Here is a 16,415-nt window from a genome sequence, read left to right as displayed (position 1 = left end):
GCTGTTCTATTTAACAGGTTCTGATGCCCTCTAATGGTTAGAGAGAGAATGACATTACAGAGAGGCTGTTCTATTTACCAGGTTCTGATGCCCTCTAGTGGTTAGAGAGAGAATGACATTACAGAGAGGCTGTTCTATTTAACAGGTTCTGATGCCCTCTAGTGGTTAGAGAGAGAATGACATTACAGAGAGGCTGTTCTATTCAACAGGTTCTGATGCCCTCTAGTGGTTAGAGAGAGAATGACATTACAGAGAGGCTGTTCTATTTAACAGGTTCTGATGCCCTCTAGTGGTTAGAGAGAGAATGACATAACAGAGAGGCTGTTCTATTTAACAGACTGAAATTAAATAGAGGACAGGAATCTACTAACACATTAAAACACACCACTACTACTAATCTAACTGTCTGTAGGTCCAACAGTCTGTAGGTCAAACACATTAAAACACACCACTACTACTAATCAAACTGTCTGTAGGTCCAACAGAATACATTAAAACACACCACTACTACTAATCTAACTGTCTGTAGGTCCAACAGAACACATTAAAACACACCACCACTACTAATCTAACTGTCTGTAGGTACAACAGAACACATTAAAACACACCACTACTAATGTAATTATAGAAATGATGAAACAAATGATAAAACATTGCTATGACTCACCTCTGAATGTGTTGGTCATCTATCTGACACAGGGTCACTGAGGAGGAGGAGGAGCAAACCCCAAACCCAGGATAGAGGGGTTCAGTGAATGTGGTGTGTTCTGTGTAAAGGTGTGTCAGTGTACCAGAGGAGGACACACTATAGAAGGACAAAGTACCAGCTGGCCAGTCCAGATACACTCCAACTCTGTTAGAATCAGGACCAGAGATGATCTCTGCTGACTCCAGCATGGTAAAATGAGTAGAGGCCATCATAGCAGATTAAACACCAGGACTTCCTATTGAGTCCAATCCAACTGTCATCCTCCTCTCCCTTCCTCTTCATTCCTTTGTACACCACACCAATGTCAGCCCATGTCACCATCCCTCTCCACCTCCCAGTAATAACGAGATCCAGATAAGCCTTCTCTGCAGAGAACTTGGGGATGATAGTCAAATCTGTCTGGATGGTCTTCATAATGCTGCATCTCTTCCACCCATGTCACCTTCCTGTTCCCCTCAGACAGTATCAGGTTTGGGTTTGCTGTATTTGGGTCCAGGGTGAGATGACAGGCATCTGTAGACAAAAGGAGAGTTTAATCAAACCACATCTTCATATAAAATGTTGTTTTGTAGGTACAGAACAAGTATTGATTAGTTACTATGTTACTATAGTTCTGAATATGCAGTTAATTAGGATTGAAGAGACTTACATTTCCTCAGCCCTGATTTCAGCCTGCACTCTCCACCATGATCCACACTGTAGGAGAAACAGGTTATTGACTGACAAAGACCTAATAAAGCAGTCAACATTTAAACCATATTGTTGTGTTCTGGTGCACTATCCAATTCATTACTAGAGACATACAGGTATTCTACCTACCTACTGCATACAGAACAGAGTACAATTCATTACTAGAGACATACAGGTATTCTATCCTACCTACTGCATACAGAACAGATAAATTCATTACTAGAGACATACAGGTATTCTATCCTACCTACTGCATACAGAACGAGTACAATTCATTACTAGAGACATACAGGTATTCTATCCTACCTACTGCATACAGAACAGAGTACAATTCATTACTAGAGACATACAGGTATTCTATCCTACCTACTGCATACAGAACAGAGTACAATTCCAACAGGATATCAGAGATGCAGAAGAAGAGTATTCATGTGGTGATGATGTATGCTGTGTTGGAGTGCTCAGCCTGCTGAGTAAACTTCCCCTTAATTCTACCATCATGTCCTCATGTTACTGACCCTACATACACTACATATGACACAACCACTGCTCACACTATTAGGACATCTATTCTGACTTACTTCAGCTTCATCAGTTTATATGTGGGATCCACCAGAGCAGCTGAAAGCAGTCCTCCTGCAGAGTCTCCTGGGTGATTGTAGCTCAGGTCCAGCTCTTTCAGGTGGGAGGGGTTTGACCTCAGAGCTGAAGACAGAGCAGCACAGCCCTCCTCTGTGACCAGACAGCCAGACAGCCTACAGAGAGACACACAACAGCTGTCTAGGTTGGTGTACTGGTGTCAATCATCTTGTAGGACACCCATACATTTGTCCATGACACAAACATTGTGAAGAAACATCAGATTTTCAGAGTATTTGTTTTACTAAGCTCAGTACCGACCTGACTGAAACAGCTGTACTTACCCCAGTGTGTGTAGTTTACAGTCTGGATCCTCCAGTCCAGCAGACAGCAGTGTAACTCAGCTCAGTACAGACCTGACTGAAACAGCTGTACTTACCCCAGTGTGTGTAGTTTACAGTCTGGATCCTCCAGTCCAGCAGACAGCAGTGTAACTCCTGAGTCCTGCAGGTCATTGTCTCTCAGCTCCAGTTGTTTCAGTTGTGAGTTGGGTGAACTCAGGACTGAGGCCAGATCTGAACAGCAACCCTCTGTCAGACCACACTGACCTAGACTAGAGGGCAGAAGAGCACATGATTAACACATGTTTAAAACATCCACATAATAACTCATACTGAAGATATTTAACTCACACTAGTGTCTGTATGTTGCAGAGTGGACTGGTTAGTCCAACACAGAGCAGCTCCACTCCTCTGTCTCCCAGGTCATTGTAGCTGAGGTCCAGTTCTCTCAGGGGGGAGTTTGGTGTCTGCAGAGCTGAGGCCAGAGTCTCACAGGATTCATATGTGAGTTTACAGCCAGCCAGTCTGGAGAGAGGAGATATGTCGATACACTGTTAAATATGCAAAACATTAAGAATAATGAGATGCATTAAGACAATAACAGAAGGACACATTATTAACCAATGTTAACTTTTTACAACCATTTTCATATTTTCATATATTTGTAGTATATGTTTTTACAAGATGAGTGACGAGAAGAGAATCGTCCAGCTCATTGGGTCTCTCTCTACACTCCCATATACCATGTCATGAAATATGCAGACAGACTGATTAAAAGCATGTTTACATTGTAATACTTCTGACAGACAACTTCTAACTCCGCACATAACTTATGGAATTATAGCATTCCCAGAAAGCATGAATTATTGACTCATTGTTAGTTTTACACTTAAGACATGACTGTCGTTGTGCTGTACATTTTGTTAATTTTGTCTCGTGTAATAAACTCTATACATTAGTTTATACTGGATTAATCATATATTTTTGCTAACTTTAATTTTGTTAGTTATGTTCCAACATTCCCTCCATCTTGTGACCAATATCAGTTATTTTTAAGTCTTGGTTCCTATAGTTTACATTTTTTACTAAAAACACAAACTAACTCACTCAATATATTTAACCTTAGTTTGATATATTTATCACATTTGATTAATGTTTCTGCATATTTACCAAGATGTTCAAATAATGTTAAAAACATAACTACAAATATATAAACACTATAAAGACAGTGGATACTGAAGATATTTAACTCACACTAGTGTCTGTATGTTGCAGAGTGGACTGGTTAGTCCAACACAGAGCAGCTTCACTCCTCTGTCTCCCAGGTCATTGTAGCTGAGGTCCAGTTCTCTCAGGGGGGAGTTTGGTGTCTGCAGAGCTGAGGCCAGAGTCTCACAGGATTCATATGTCGAGTTTACAGCCATCCAGTCTGGAGAGAGGAGATAATCTGTTAGATATACAAATCCTTCATTATAATGATACTGTATACATCAACTCAATAACAGAACTTACAGTGCTCTCTTGCAGGTTTTCACTACCGGCAGCAACCTCTGATAACCTTCCTCTGATGTGTTGTATGTCTTCAGGTCAAACTCCTCCAGCACCTCCTCTGACATCAGTAACAGGTAGGCCAGGGCTGAACATTGGTCAGGTTTTAGCTCTGTTTCTGAAAGAGTTCCTGATCGCAGGGAGGTCTGCATGTCTTCAACTAGAGAGTTGGCACCAAGTTCATTCAGACAGTGGAACAAGTTGATGATCCTTTCTGGTGAGGATTCGTACTTGATCTTGTATGAAAGGTACCTGACTGTTCTCTCAACTGTTTCCTCATTGGTCTGTGTTGTACTTCTTGTCTGTGTCAGAAGGCCTCGTAACAGTTTCTGATTGGACTCCAGTGAGAGACCCAGAAGGAAGCGGAGGAACAGGTCCAGGTGTCCATTCTTACTTTTCAAGGCCTGGTCCACCGCTCTCTCGTGTAAGTCAGACAACTGGATTGACTCCTCTTCATCGTCATCATCATCATCCTTCTCGTCTTCATCATGATAATCTCCTCATCAGCATCGTAATCATCATCATCATCATCATCACTATTGACTGCTTTTCTGATTGACTCCTCTTCATCATCACTAGTGACTGCTTTGTGGGGGAAAACATTTTCCTTCTTGTCCAGACATGATTCTAAAGCATGCACTGCTGCTAGAAACTCCTGAATGCTCAGATGCACAAAGCTGTAGACCTTCTCTTGGTACAGCCCAGATTCTTCTTTAAAGATCTCTGTACACAATGCTGAGTACACTGATGCCTCTGTGACATCAAGGCCACACTCTCTCAGGTCTTCCTCATAGAAGATCAGGTTGCCCTTCTGCAGCTGTTGGAAAGCCAGCTTTGCCAGTTTCAGGATCATCTCTTTGTCTGACTGAGACAGTTCCTTTGGGTTTGTCTCTGTGGCTTTGTTGTACTTCTTGTTCTTCACAATGGTTTGGATGAGCATGAAGTGTGAGTACATCTGGGTCAGAGTTTTGGGGACTTCATCCTTCTCTGCCTCTTTCAGTATCATCTCAAGGACAGTGGCTGATATCCAACAGAAGACTGGCATGTGGCACATGATGTGGAGGCTCCTTGATGTCTTCATGTGTTTGATGATTTCATTGGCCAGATTCTGATCTGGGATTTTCTTCCTGAAGTACTCGTCCTTCTGTGGATCATTGAACCCTCGTACCTCTGTCACCTGGTCAACACACTCAGGAGGGATCTGATTGGCTGCTGCAGGCCGTGAGGTTATCCAGACGAGAGCAGAGGGAAGCAGATTCCCCTCGATGAGGTTTGTCAGCAGCACGTCCACTGAGGTTGGCTTCGTGACATCACAGCACTTCTCATTGTTTTTGAAGTCTAGAGGAAGTCGACACTCATCCAGACCATCAAAAATGAAAACAGTTTTGGTTTCACCATCTTCAATGCTGTCAATCTCTTTCAGCTCTGGGAAGTAGTGGGAAAGAAGTTGCATCAGACTGTATTGGTCCTTTTTCAGGTTCAGATCACGGAAAGGAAGAGGAAACATGAAATGAACGTCCTGATTTGCTTTTCCCTCTGCCCAGTCAAGGATGACCTTCTGCACAGAGACGGTTTTTCCAATGCCAGCGATTCCTTTTGTCAGCACAGTTCTGATAGGTTTATCTTGTCCCGGTAAAGGCTTGAAGATGTCGTTGCATTTGATTGGTGTCTCTTGTCTGGTTTGTTTCTTGGATGCCATCTCTATCTGTCTAACCTCATGTTCATTATTGAGCCCTCCACTTCCACCCTCTGTGATGTAGAGCTCTGTGTAGATGTCCTTTAACAGACTTTGGTTTCCATGGTGTCCAATTCCTTCAGATATGTGTTGATACTTGTGTTTCAGTTTAGCCTTAATGTCTTGTTGGACTGTCAGCAGAGTTTGACCTGTAGGAAAACAATGAGAGTTGGGACTCATAAGTTTGTGTGTGTTTTATAAGGGTCTTTGTACCGTTCTTTGTAATATTGTATGAAACACAGTCTTACTTCTTCTGTCCAGAAGGTTGTGTGTGATCTTTAATGCATCCTCACTGTCCAAACTCTCCACTTCCTTATTGTCATCTGGTAATGGTTCCTGGCTGAAAGCAGGTGGCTGATCACTATTCATTGATAGCAGGCTGGTTGTAGGTGACTCTGCTCTGGGCTTCTGGACACTGAACAAAACAGGGAGACAGATCACCTCATCAATATCTCATCAATACCTCATCTACTTCCTTTTAACAACTGTATAATGGAACATCTAGAAGTCCTGATGTTTCTTTATAAAGATACAGTCTGCAATTGGTAAATCCATTTCTGGCCTTTTAAGTGAATGATATAGACCTACATTTTATGTAATTTGTAATTTGGGAACACTTTTCATTAGTTTGATATTTTTAAGAGCAATGTACATTTTGCAAATCATCTCTTACCTCTTAGAACTGGTGTCTTGAGTCATTTTAGAGGCAGTGGTCTCTTCCTCTCTCTCCCCAGAGAGACTCATTTTAGAGGCAGTGGTCTCCTCCTCTCTCTCCCCAGAGAGACTCGTTTTAGAGGCAGTGGTCTCCTCCTCTCTCTCCCCAGAGAGACTCATTTTAGAGGCAGTGGTCTCCTCCTCTCTCTCCCCAGAGAGACTCATTTTAGAGGCAGTGGTCTCCTCATCTCTCTCCCCAGAGAGACTCGTATTAGATGTAAGTCACAGCTCACTCAGCTACAATAACCAATAAGAAATAACAGAACAGTCAATATTTCTAAACATTGAAGATCCATTAACAATGACAACACGTTTACTGTCTGAGGTCAGAGTTCAGATACTTCTTGTTGCATTTAAACATACACAGTCCAATATTATTAATTTGATTTGGATCCCCACTAGCTGACTCCATAACAACAGCTAGTCTACCTGGTTGGATCCCCTGACTCCCTAACAACAGCTAGTCTACCTGGTTGGATCCCCTGACTCCATAACAACAGCTAGTCTACCTGGTTGGATCCCCTGACTCCATAACAACAGCTAGTCTACCTGGTTGGATCCCCTGACTCCATAACAACAGCTAGTCTACCTGGTTGGATCCCCTGACTCCATAACAACAGCTAGTCTACCTGGTTGGATCCCCTGACTCCCTAACAACAGCTAGTCTACCTGGTTGGATCCCCTGACTCCATAACAACAGCTAGTCTACCTGGTTGGATCCCCTGACTCCATAACAACAGCTAGTCTACCTGGTTGGATCCCCTGACTCCATAACAACAGCTAGTCTACCTGGTTGGATCCCCTGACTCCATAACAACAGCTAGTCTACCTGGTTGGATCCCCTGACTCCCTAACAACAGCTAGTCTACCTGGTTGGATCCCCTGACTCCATAACAACAGCTGTCTACATGGGCTCTTTTTGAGAAGATCAGGGAGTTTTGCTACGAACAAGCTATGGACATCACATGCCCTGCACCAAAGTCAAGGGCAGGACAGAAACAGCCTCTCCGAATATAGATTCCCTTGTTCATGCGTGGTTCGGACAGACCAGTTCATCACTGGGGGAGAGTTCCCAGTCATCACCACTATCTACAGTGCCTCTTGTCACATGACTCTCTCCTAACACACACCATACGTTGCTGCTACTATAAAAAAAATGTATCCTGCTGCTCAGCCACTTCACCCCTGATTGTCTACATATAACTACCTCATCTATCACCAGTATCACTGATATGGTTATTGATATTGTACATTTATTTTATTTATTTATTTTATTTCACCTTCATTTAAGGACAACAAGGTCAAGGTATTGGAGTTGCCATCACAAAGCCCTGACCTCAATCCCATAGAAAATTTGTGGGCAGAACTGAAAAAGCGTGTGCGAGCAAGGAAGCCTACAAACCTGACTCAGTTACACCAGCGCTGTCAGGAGGAATGGGCAAAATTCACCCAACTTATTGTGGGAAGCTTGTGGAAGGCTACCCAACACGTTTGACCCAGGTTAAACAATTTAAAGGCAATGCTACCAAATACTAATTGAGTGTATGTAAAATTCGGACCCACTGGGAATGTGATGAAAGAAATAAAAGCTGAAATAAACCATTCTCCCTACTATTATTCTGACATTTCAAATTTTTGTTAATAAAGTGGTGATCCTAACTGACCTAAGACAGAGAATTTTTACTAGGACTAAATGTCAGGAATTGGGAAAAACTGAGTTTAAATGTATTTGGCTAAGGAGTATGTAAACTTCCGACTTCAACTGTATGTATGTATGTATGCATGCATGCATGCATGCATGCATGCATGCATGCATGCATGCATGTATGTATGTATACATTTTTTTATGAGATATCTTGGCATAGGTTATTGGTGTACTGTTGGAATCATGGAAATATAATGATTGTAATTAAATAGTTGGAATATAGTGGGCAGCACATTGAATGCATTGTTGTTTGACATAACAAATGAATAAGCCAGGGAAGATGTGTGTAAGGAATGGAACCAAAGTGTTGGTCAGTGTTTCCCAGGGGTCCCTATACGATGTTCCGTTCCTCTTTATGTGGCTAGCTAGCTAACATATTCATGCTTCGCCTATTCCTCTGATTTAGTAGATACCATTACACAAACATGCAGATCTAGGCCTACACCAGCACTGGTTTCAGGCTGTAATTAGACATTAGGTTTGCGCCAACTCCGATTACATTTAGCTAGCCAGCTAACTAGCAGTTAGCATTAGCTCCAGAGTGAACAGCAAGTGAAGTGCCTGTGACTACACCGCCAAGCAACACCTGCTCTCCTTGAGTGACAGGGGGCAGGGCTTGGTGTGGGAAGTGGAATGCAGGAACAGGAGAGACGACTTGCAAGTAGCAAACGGAGTGAACTCTAAAAATGGACATTACGGACACGCTGGTGTTGCGCGTCACATTCGGCCAACCAAACATTAAAATACTGTTATAGAAGGTGAAGTAAAAACACAAATCGGTCTGTGCATCAATACCAGTATACTGCCCAGCCCAACTGTTTATTACGTATAAAATAATTTATTTACATTACTTTAATAAAATATTTCAGTTCTCTATATAACATTTGATGACTGTAATTTCATTCCAAGTCCTTATCGATAGAGTTGCTGTAAAACTACAAAAAAAATGGATATTGTCAAAGTAAGTAAAGCCTACTTTTGTGACTCCTGAATACCAACTATCACATAGATCATGTATTTTCAAGTAGAGAAGCAACTGCTCTCTAACCCTCTCGATCAGTGTTCTTGTCTCTTCTCTCGGTCTGCCCCACACAGACGGTCTGTGCTATAGACTGAAAAAGTAGTCTCGCAATGGATTATGGTCATTACCATGTATAATATTGGCCTGTAGGAAACTACAACTCCCTACTATATCACCCAGTTCGGACTAGTTCCGATTTCAAGAGAGAAACTGTGCATTGAGCTCACAGAAACACTAAATAGAATTCAAATAGTTAAAACAATTAAAAAATAACAAGTGTTGGTTAATCGCTCAGAACTACTGCCATCGGATGGTGGTGGGTTGGACACCAAAGGGCTTGGCGCAAAAGGCTGCCATTGCCTTTCCGGCTCTGTAGGCCTGGGAATGACGGGGACAGAGTGGGCTAAAATGGTGCTGCTATGTGCTCCTACCACCCACATCAGGTTCCAGAGTCGCCCAAGACCAGAGCACTCCATTAGTCATCCATATCAGACAAGGCCCTTCACATTTCTCCTTCATTCCTCATTGCATTGAAAGTAAAGAGAGCCCTTGTCTTCAACAACAGCCCAGCCCTGATATGGAGAAAATGGGGCAATAAGGTAGACTCCCCACTGTATGAAAATGATTAAACTGAACAGTCGACAGCTTTTTTACTTATTTTTAATAAGTAAAAAATAATAATTTGCCGTATGGGTGAGAGGGAAGTGTCAAGGATAGAAATTTCCGGTAATATCTACAAGGCAGCTCTCGGAATTACAACAACCAATTGCAGCTGATGAAACACCATAAAAAGGCACAATTTGTCAATCAATAACGTTGGTAGCGTAGTATGATAATTCTACTCTAACTTGGGCAGCAGGACTGCACAGGGTGTGATTGTGGGATAACAACGCTCATATCAGGCTCCTGTAATATAATACAGAGAAGTAAAACAGGTCACTGCACAATGAGTGCAAGTGAGCTCCTTCAGCTCTCAGCCTGTTTAAAATATCTACTGATAATATCTCCCTACTTGCCGGCCCGGTTTCTGATCCCTTTAACCAGGTAGGCCAGTTGAGAACAAGTTCTCATTTACAACTGCGACCTGGCCAAGATAAAACAAAGCAGTGCAACACAAACAACAACACAGAGTTACACATGGAATAAACAAACAAAGGCAATAACACAATAGAAAAGTATATATACAGTGTGTGCAAATGAAGTAAGATAAGGGAGGTAAGGCAATAAATAGGCCATAGTGGCGAAATAATTACAAATTAGCAATTAAAACACTGGAGTTGATAGATGTGCAAAAGATGAATGTGCAAGTAGAGATACTGGGGTGCAAAGGAGCAAGATAAATAAAAAAAATACAGTATGGGGATGAGGTAGTTGGATGGGCTATTTACAGATGGGCTATGTTCAGGTGCAGTGATATGTGAGCTGCTCTGACAGCTGTTGCTTAAAGTTAATGAGGGAGATATGAGTCTCCAGCTTCAGTGATTTTTGCAATTCGTTCCAGTCATTGGCAGCAGAGAACTGGAAGGAAAGGCGGCCAAATGAGAAATTGGCTTTGGGGGTAACCAGTGAAATATACCGGCTGGAGCGCGTTCTATGGGTGGGTGCTGCTATGGTGACCAGTGAGCTGAGATAAGGCGGGGCTTTACCTAGCAAAGACTTATAGATGTCCTGGAGCCAGTGGGTTTGGCGACGAATATGAAGCGAGGGCCAGCCAACGAGAGCATACAGGTCGCAGTGGTGGGTAGTATATGGGGCTTTGGTGACAAAACGGATGGCACTGTGATAGACTGCATCCAATTTGCTGCATCCAATCGCCGAAGTTAAGGATCGGTAAGATATCAAATCAAAGTTTATTTGTCACGTGTGCCGAATACAACAGGTGTAGACATTACAGTGAAATGCTTACTTACAGGCTCTAACCAATAGTGCGAAAAAAAGGTATGTGTGTGTGTGTGTAGGTAAGTAAAGAAATAAAACAACAGTAAAAAGACATTTGAAAATAAGAGTAGCAAGGCTATATACAGACACCGGTTAGTCAGGTTTATTGAGGTAGTATGTACATGTAGGTTTGGTTAAAGTGACTATGCATATATGATGAACAGAGAGTAGCAGTAGCGTAAAAAGAGGGGTTGGCGGGTGGTGGGTGGGACACAATGCAGACAGCCCGGTTAGCCAATGTGCGGGAGCACTGGTTGGTCGGGCCAATTGAGGTAGTATGTACATGAATGTATAGTTAAAGTGATTATGCATATTAGATAAACAGAGAGTAGCAGCAGCGTAAAAGAGGGGTTGGGGGGGGGCAAATAGTCCGGGTAACAATTTGGTTACCTGTTCAGGAGTCTTATGGCTTGGGGGTAAAAACTGTTCAGAAGCCTTTTTGTCCAAGACTTGGCACTCCGGTACCGCTTACAATGCGGTAGTAGAGAGAACAGTCTATGACTGGGGTCTTTGACAATTTTTAGGGCCTTCCTCTGACACCGCCTGGTGTAGAGGTCCTGGATGGCAGGCAGCTTTGCCTCAGTGATGTACTGGGCCGTACGCACTACCCTCAGAAGTGCCTTGCGGTCGGAGGCAGAGCAATTGCCGTACCAGGAGGTGACGCAACCGGTCAGGATGCTCTCGATGTTGCAACTGTAGAACCTTCTGAGGATCTCAGATAGTCAGTTTTACAAGGGTATGTTTGGCAGCATGAGTGAAGGATGCTTGGTTGGGAAATAGGAAGCCGATTGTAGATTTAATTTTGGATTGTATATTGGTATTTGTAGATGTCCAAATATTCTAAGTCAGAACCGTCCAGAGTGCTGGACGGGCGGGCAGGTGCGGGTAGCGATTGGTTGAAGAGCATGTATTTAGTTTTACTTGCATTTAAGAGCAGTTGGAGGCCACAGAAGGAGAGTTGTATGGCATTGAGGCTCGTCTGGAGGTTAGTTAACACAGTGTCCAAAGAAGGGCCAGAAGTATACAGAATGGTGTCGTCCGCGTAGAGGTGGATCAGAGAATCACCAGCAGCAATAGCGACATCATTGATGTATACAGAGAAAAGAGTCGGCCCGAGAATTGAACCCTGTGGCACCCCCATAGAGACTGCCCGACATACTGTATAACTACCTCATCTATCACCAGTATCACTGATATGGTTATTGATATTGTTCTTCTACATACTGTATATTATGTAGTTCTTTCTCTATATTGACACTTGTTATTTTTGTATTTATATTATTTATATTGACACTATCTATTTCTGATATTGCTACTACGTAAGTAACCATTTGTCTGTACAGTTTCCACCTTCTGTAGAGACCCATCCACTTAGCTAGACGTGGCTGGGGGATATAGCATTTCTTTCACATGAACCATCAGTTTAGTGTCTGGATTAGCGTCATCTAACATTTATACAATATTTTTATCTGGACACTTTCTGCTTACCTGGGATTGTTCCTTATTGTAGGCTACTACTTTTAGTCTTAATCTTTACTACACTACTCACTGTTTATCACATGACCTCACATGTGAATCCTTCAACAGATGGGTGGGGCTAAGGCTTAAGAGGGTGTGAACAATGCTGAATGGGTGGAGACAAAGGAGAGCTCTCCAGTAGGCGCACCAAAAACATTCAGGGGCCATTTTCACAAAGGTGGGGTTTCAGGTTTATCAACTTTCAAAGCAGAATTACTTTCCCATTGTTCCTCAAATGCAGTGTATGATATACCTTTTTGTGCCTCTGACTCTGCTTTTTTTTCAATGTAAAAAACACAATTTCAAATGTTGCTACGTAAGACCGAATCAAGTCTGTCGGTCACATTTAGTTTCAATGCCCATTACCGCATGTCACTTTTTACCGAATTGACAAGAGCGACAATTATTTTTCTACAAAGAAACTAGATGACGTGACACACGTCTTCCTCCGGGATGTGAAAGAGCGCAAATAAATCAATCGCCCATACCCTACCTCATAACCCTGTAGCCTATATTATAACCCCATACCCTACCTCACAGCCCTGTAGCCTATATTATAACCCCATACCCTACCTCATAACCCTGTAGCCTATAATATAACCCCATACCCTACCTCATAACCCTGTAGACTATATTATAACCCCATACCCTACCTCACAGCCCTGTAGACTATAACATAACCCCATACCCTACCTCACAGCCCTGTAGACTATAACATAACCCCATACCCTACCTCATAACCCTGTAGACTATAATATAACCCCATACCCTACCTCATAACCCTGTAGACTATAACATAACCCCATACCCTACCTCACAGCCCTGTAGACTATAATATAACCCCATACCCTACCTCATAACCCTGTAGCCTATAATATAACCCCATACCCTACCTCACAGCCCTGTAGACTATAATATAACCCCATACCCTACCTCATAACCCTGTAGACTATATTATAACCCCATACCCTACCTCACAGCCCTGTAGACTATAATATAACCCCATACCCTACCTCATAGCCCTGTAGCCTATAATATAACCCCATACCCTACCTCATAACCCTGTAGACTATAATATAACCCCATACCCTACCTCACAGCCCTGTAGACTATAATATAACCCCATACCCTACCTCATAACCCTGTAGAATATAATATAACCCCATACCCTACCTCATAACCCTGTAGACTATAATATAACCCCATACCCTACCTCACAGCCCTGTAGACTATAATATAACCCCATACCCTACCTCATAACCCTGTAGACTATAATATAACCCCATACCCTACCTCACAGCCCTGTAGACTATAATATAACCCCTTACCCTACCTCATAGCCCTGTAGACTATAATATAACCCCATAACCTACCTCATAACCCTGTAGCCTATAATATAACCCCATACCCTACCTCATAACCCTGTAGACTATAATATAACCCCATACCCTACCTCATAGCCCTGTAGCCTATAATATAACCCCATACCCTACCTCATAGCCCTGTAGACTATAATATAACCCCATACCCTACCTCATAGCCCTGTAGACTATAATATAACCCCATACCCTACCTCATAACCCTGTAGACTATAATATAACCCCATACCCTACCTCACAGCCCTGTAGACTATAATATAACCCCATACCCTACCTCATAGCCCTGTAGACTATAATATAACCCCATACCTTACCTCACAGCCCTGTAGCCTATAATATAACCCCATACCCTACCTCATAGCCCTGTAGACTATAATATAACCCCATACCCTACCTCATAACCCTGTAGACTATAATATAACCCCATACCCTACCTCACAGCCCTGTAGACTATAATATAACCCCATACCCTACCTCATAGCCCTGTAGACTATAATATAACCCCATACCTTACCTCACAGCCCTGTAGCCTATAATATAACCCCATACCCTACCTCATAGCCCTGTAGACTATAATATAACCCCATACCCTACCTCATAACCCTGTAGCCTATAATATAACCCCATACCCTACCTCACAGCCCTGTAGACTATAATATAACCCCATACCCTACCTCATAACCCTGTAGACTATATTATAACCCCATACCCTACCTCACAGCCCTGTAGACTATAATATAACCCCATACCCTACCTCATAGCCCTGTAGCCTATAATATAACCCCATACCCTACCTCATAACCCTGTAGACTATAATATAACCCCATACCCTACCTCACAGCCCTGTAGACTATAATATAACCCCATACCCTACCTCATAACCCTGTAGAATATAATATAACCCCATACCCTACCTCATAACCCTGTAGACTATAATATAACCCCACACCCTACCTCATAACCCTGTAGACTATAATATAACCCCATACCCTACCTCACAGCCCTGTAGACTATAATATAACCCCTTACCCTACCTCATAGCCCTGTAGACTATAATATAACCCCATAACCTACCTCATAACCCTGTAGCCTATAATATAACCCCATACCCTACCTCATAACCCTGTAGACTATAATATAACCCCATACCCTACCTCATAGCCCTGTAGCCTATAATATAACCCCATACCCTACCTCATAGCCCTGTAGACTATAATATAACCCCATACCCTACCTCATAGCCCTGTAGACTATAATATAACCCCATACCCTACCTCATAACCCTGTAGACTATAATATAACCCCATACCCTACCTCACAGCCCTGTAGACTATAATATAACCCCATACCCTACCTCATAGCCCTGTAGACTATAATATAACCCCATACCTTACCTCACAGCCCTGTAGCCTATAATATAACCCCATACCCTACCTCATAACCCTGTAGACTATAATATAACCCCATACCCTACCTCATAGCCCTGTAGACTATAATATAACCCCATACCCTACCTCATAGCCCTGTAGACTATAATATAACCCCATACCCTAACTCATAACCCTGTAGACTATAATGTAACCCCATACCCTACCTCATAGCCCTGTAGACTATAATATAACCCCATACCCTACCTTATAGCCCTGTAGACTATAATATAACCCCATACCCTACCTCATAACCCTGTAGACTATAATATAACCCCATACCCTACCTTATAGCCCTGTAGACTATAATATAACCCCATACCCTACCTCATAGCCCTGTAGCCTATAATATAACCCCATACCCTACCTCATAACCCTGTAGACTATAATATAACCCCATACCCTACCTCATAACCCTGTAGACTATAATATAACCCCATACCCTACCTCACAGCCCTGTAGACTATAATATAACCCCATACCCTACCTCATAGCCCTGTAGACTATAATATAACCCCATACCCTACCTCATAACCCTGTAGACTATAATATAACCCCATACCCTACCTCATAGCCCTGTAGCCTATAATATAACATTGATACATATTGACTAGGCTGATCAATATGAATCAGCATCAATGTAAGGATGCCTAAAATGATCATTATTGAAAGTTGAAATCAGTATTGTAATAACTTAACAATTCTGTGGATGTCTTACCCCCTAAATCACCTCTCTCTGCGATGGCCTAACTTCTCCAAAACACTTTTTGTCATAAAATGGTAAAAGAACGCTACAAACCTCAGAAACATTTTTCTTCGACCGACAGTGTCCAGTTCTGCCTCTACTTCCTTATAAATGTACTTCCTTGTTTCAACACAGTGGGCGGGTTCAACAGGTATAGGTTTATGTGAAGACACACAAACACAAAACACACGCGCAGACAGACACACACACACACACACACACACACACACACTCACACACACCTTTCCGCTAACTTTAGACCATGTGTATGCACAGTTTCTAGTGGTTGAAGTATTGCATTTCAAGAAGGCCAGTAGATTAGTATTTAGTGTAAATGTGGGATATGATGGACACGCTTATTCATAA

At 42.4% G+C, this 16,415-nt stretch overlaps 1 pseudogene across 1 annotated transcript; it reads right to left on the bottom strand.

Annotated features, from left to right (window-relative positions):
- Nucleotides 1-426: 426 nt before the first annotated feature.
- Nucleotides 427-16,180, bottom strand: LOC106597580 (NACHT, LRR and PYD domains-containing protein 3-like; annotated as a pseudogene). The gene is made up of 9 exons (XR_014393003.1): nucleotides 16,104-16,180; nucleotides 6,276-6,553; nucleotides 5,851-6,017; nucleotides 3,574-5,751; nucleotides 2,671-2,844; nucleotides 2,418-2,591; nucleotides 1,981-2,154; nucleotides 1,359-1,405; nucleotides 427-1,222 (listed from the first exon to the last, which is right to left on the bottom strand). The product of XR_014393003.1 is annotated as an NACHT, LRR and PYD domains-containing protein 3-like (transcript).
- Nucleotides 16,181-16,415: the final 235 nt, after the last annotated feature.

The sequence above is a fragment of the Salmo salar genome, chromosome 08, assembly GCF_965601325.2.
Source record: "Salmo salar chromosome 08, fSalSal1, whole genome shotgun sequence".
Classification (NCBI taxonomy): domain Eukaryota; kingdom Metazoa; phylum Chordata; class Actinopteri; order Salmoniformes; family Salmonidae; genus Salmo; species Salmo salar.
This window is presented reverse-complemented; position numbering and strand designations above follow the sequence as displayed.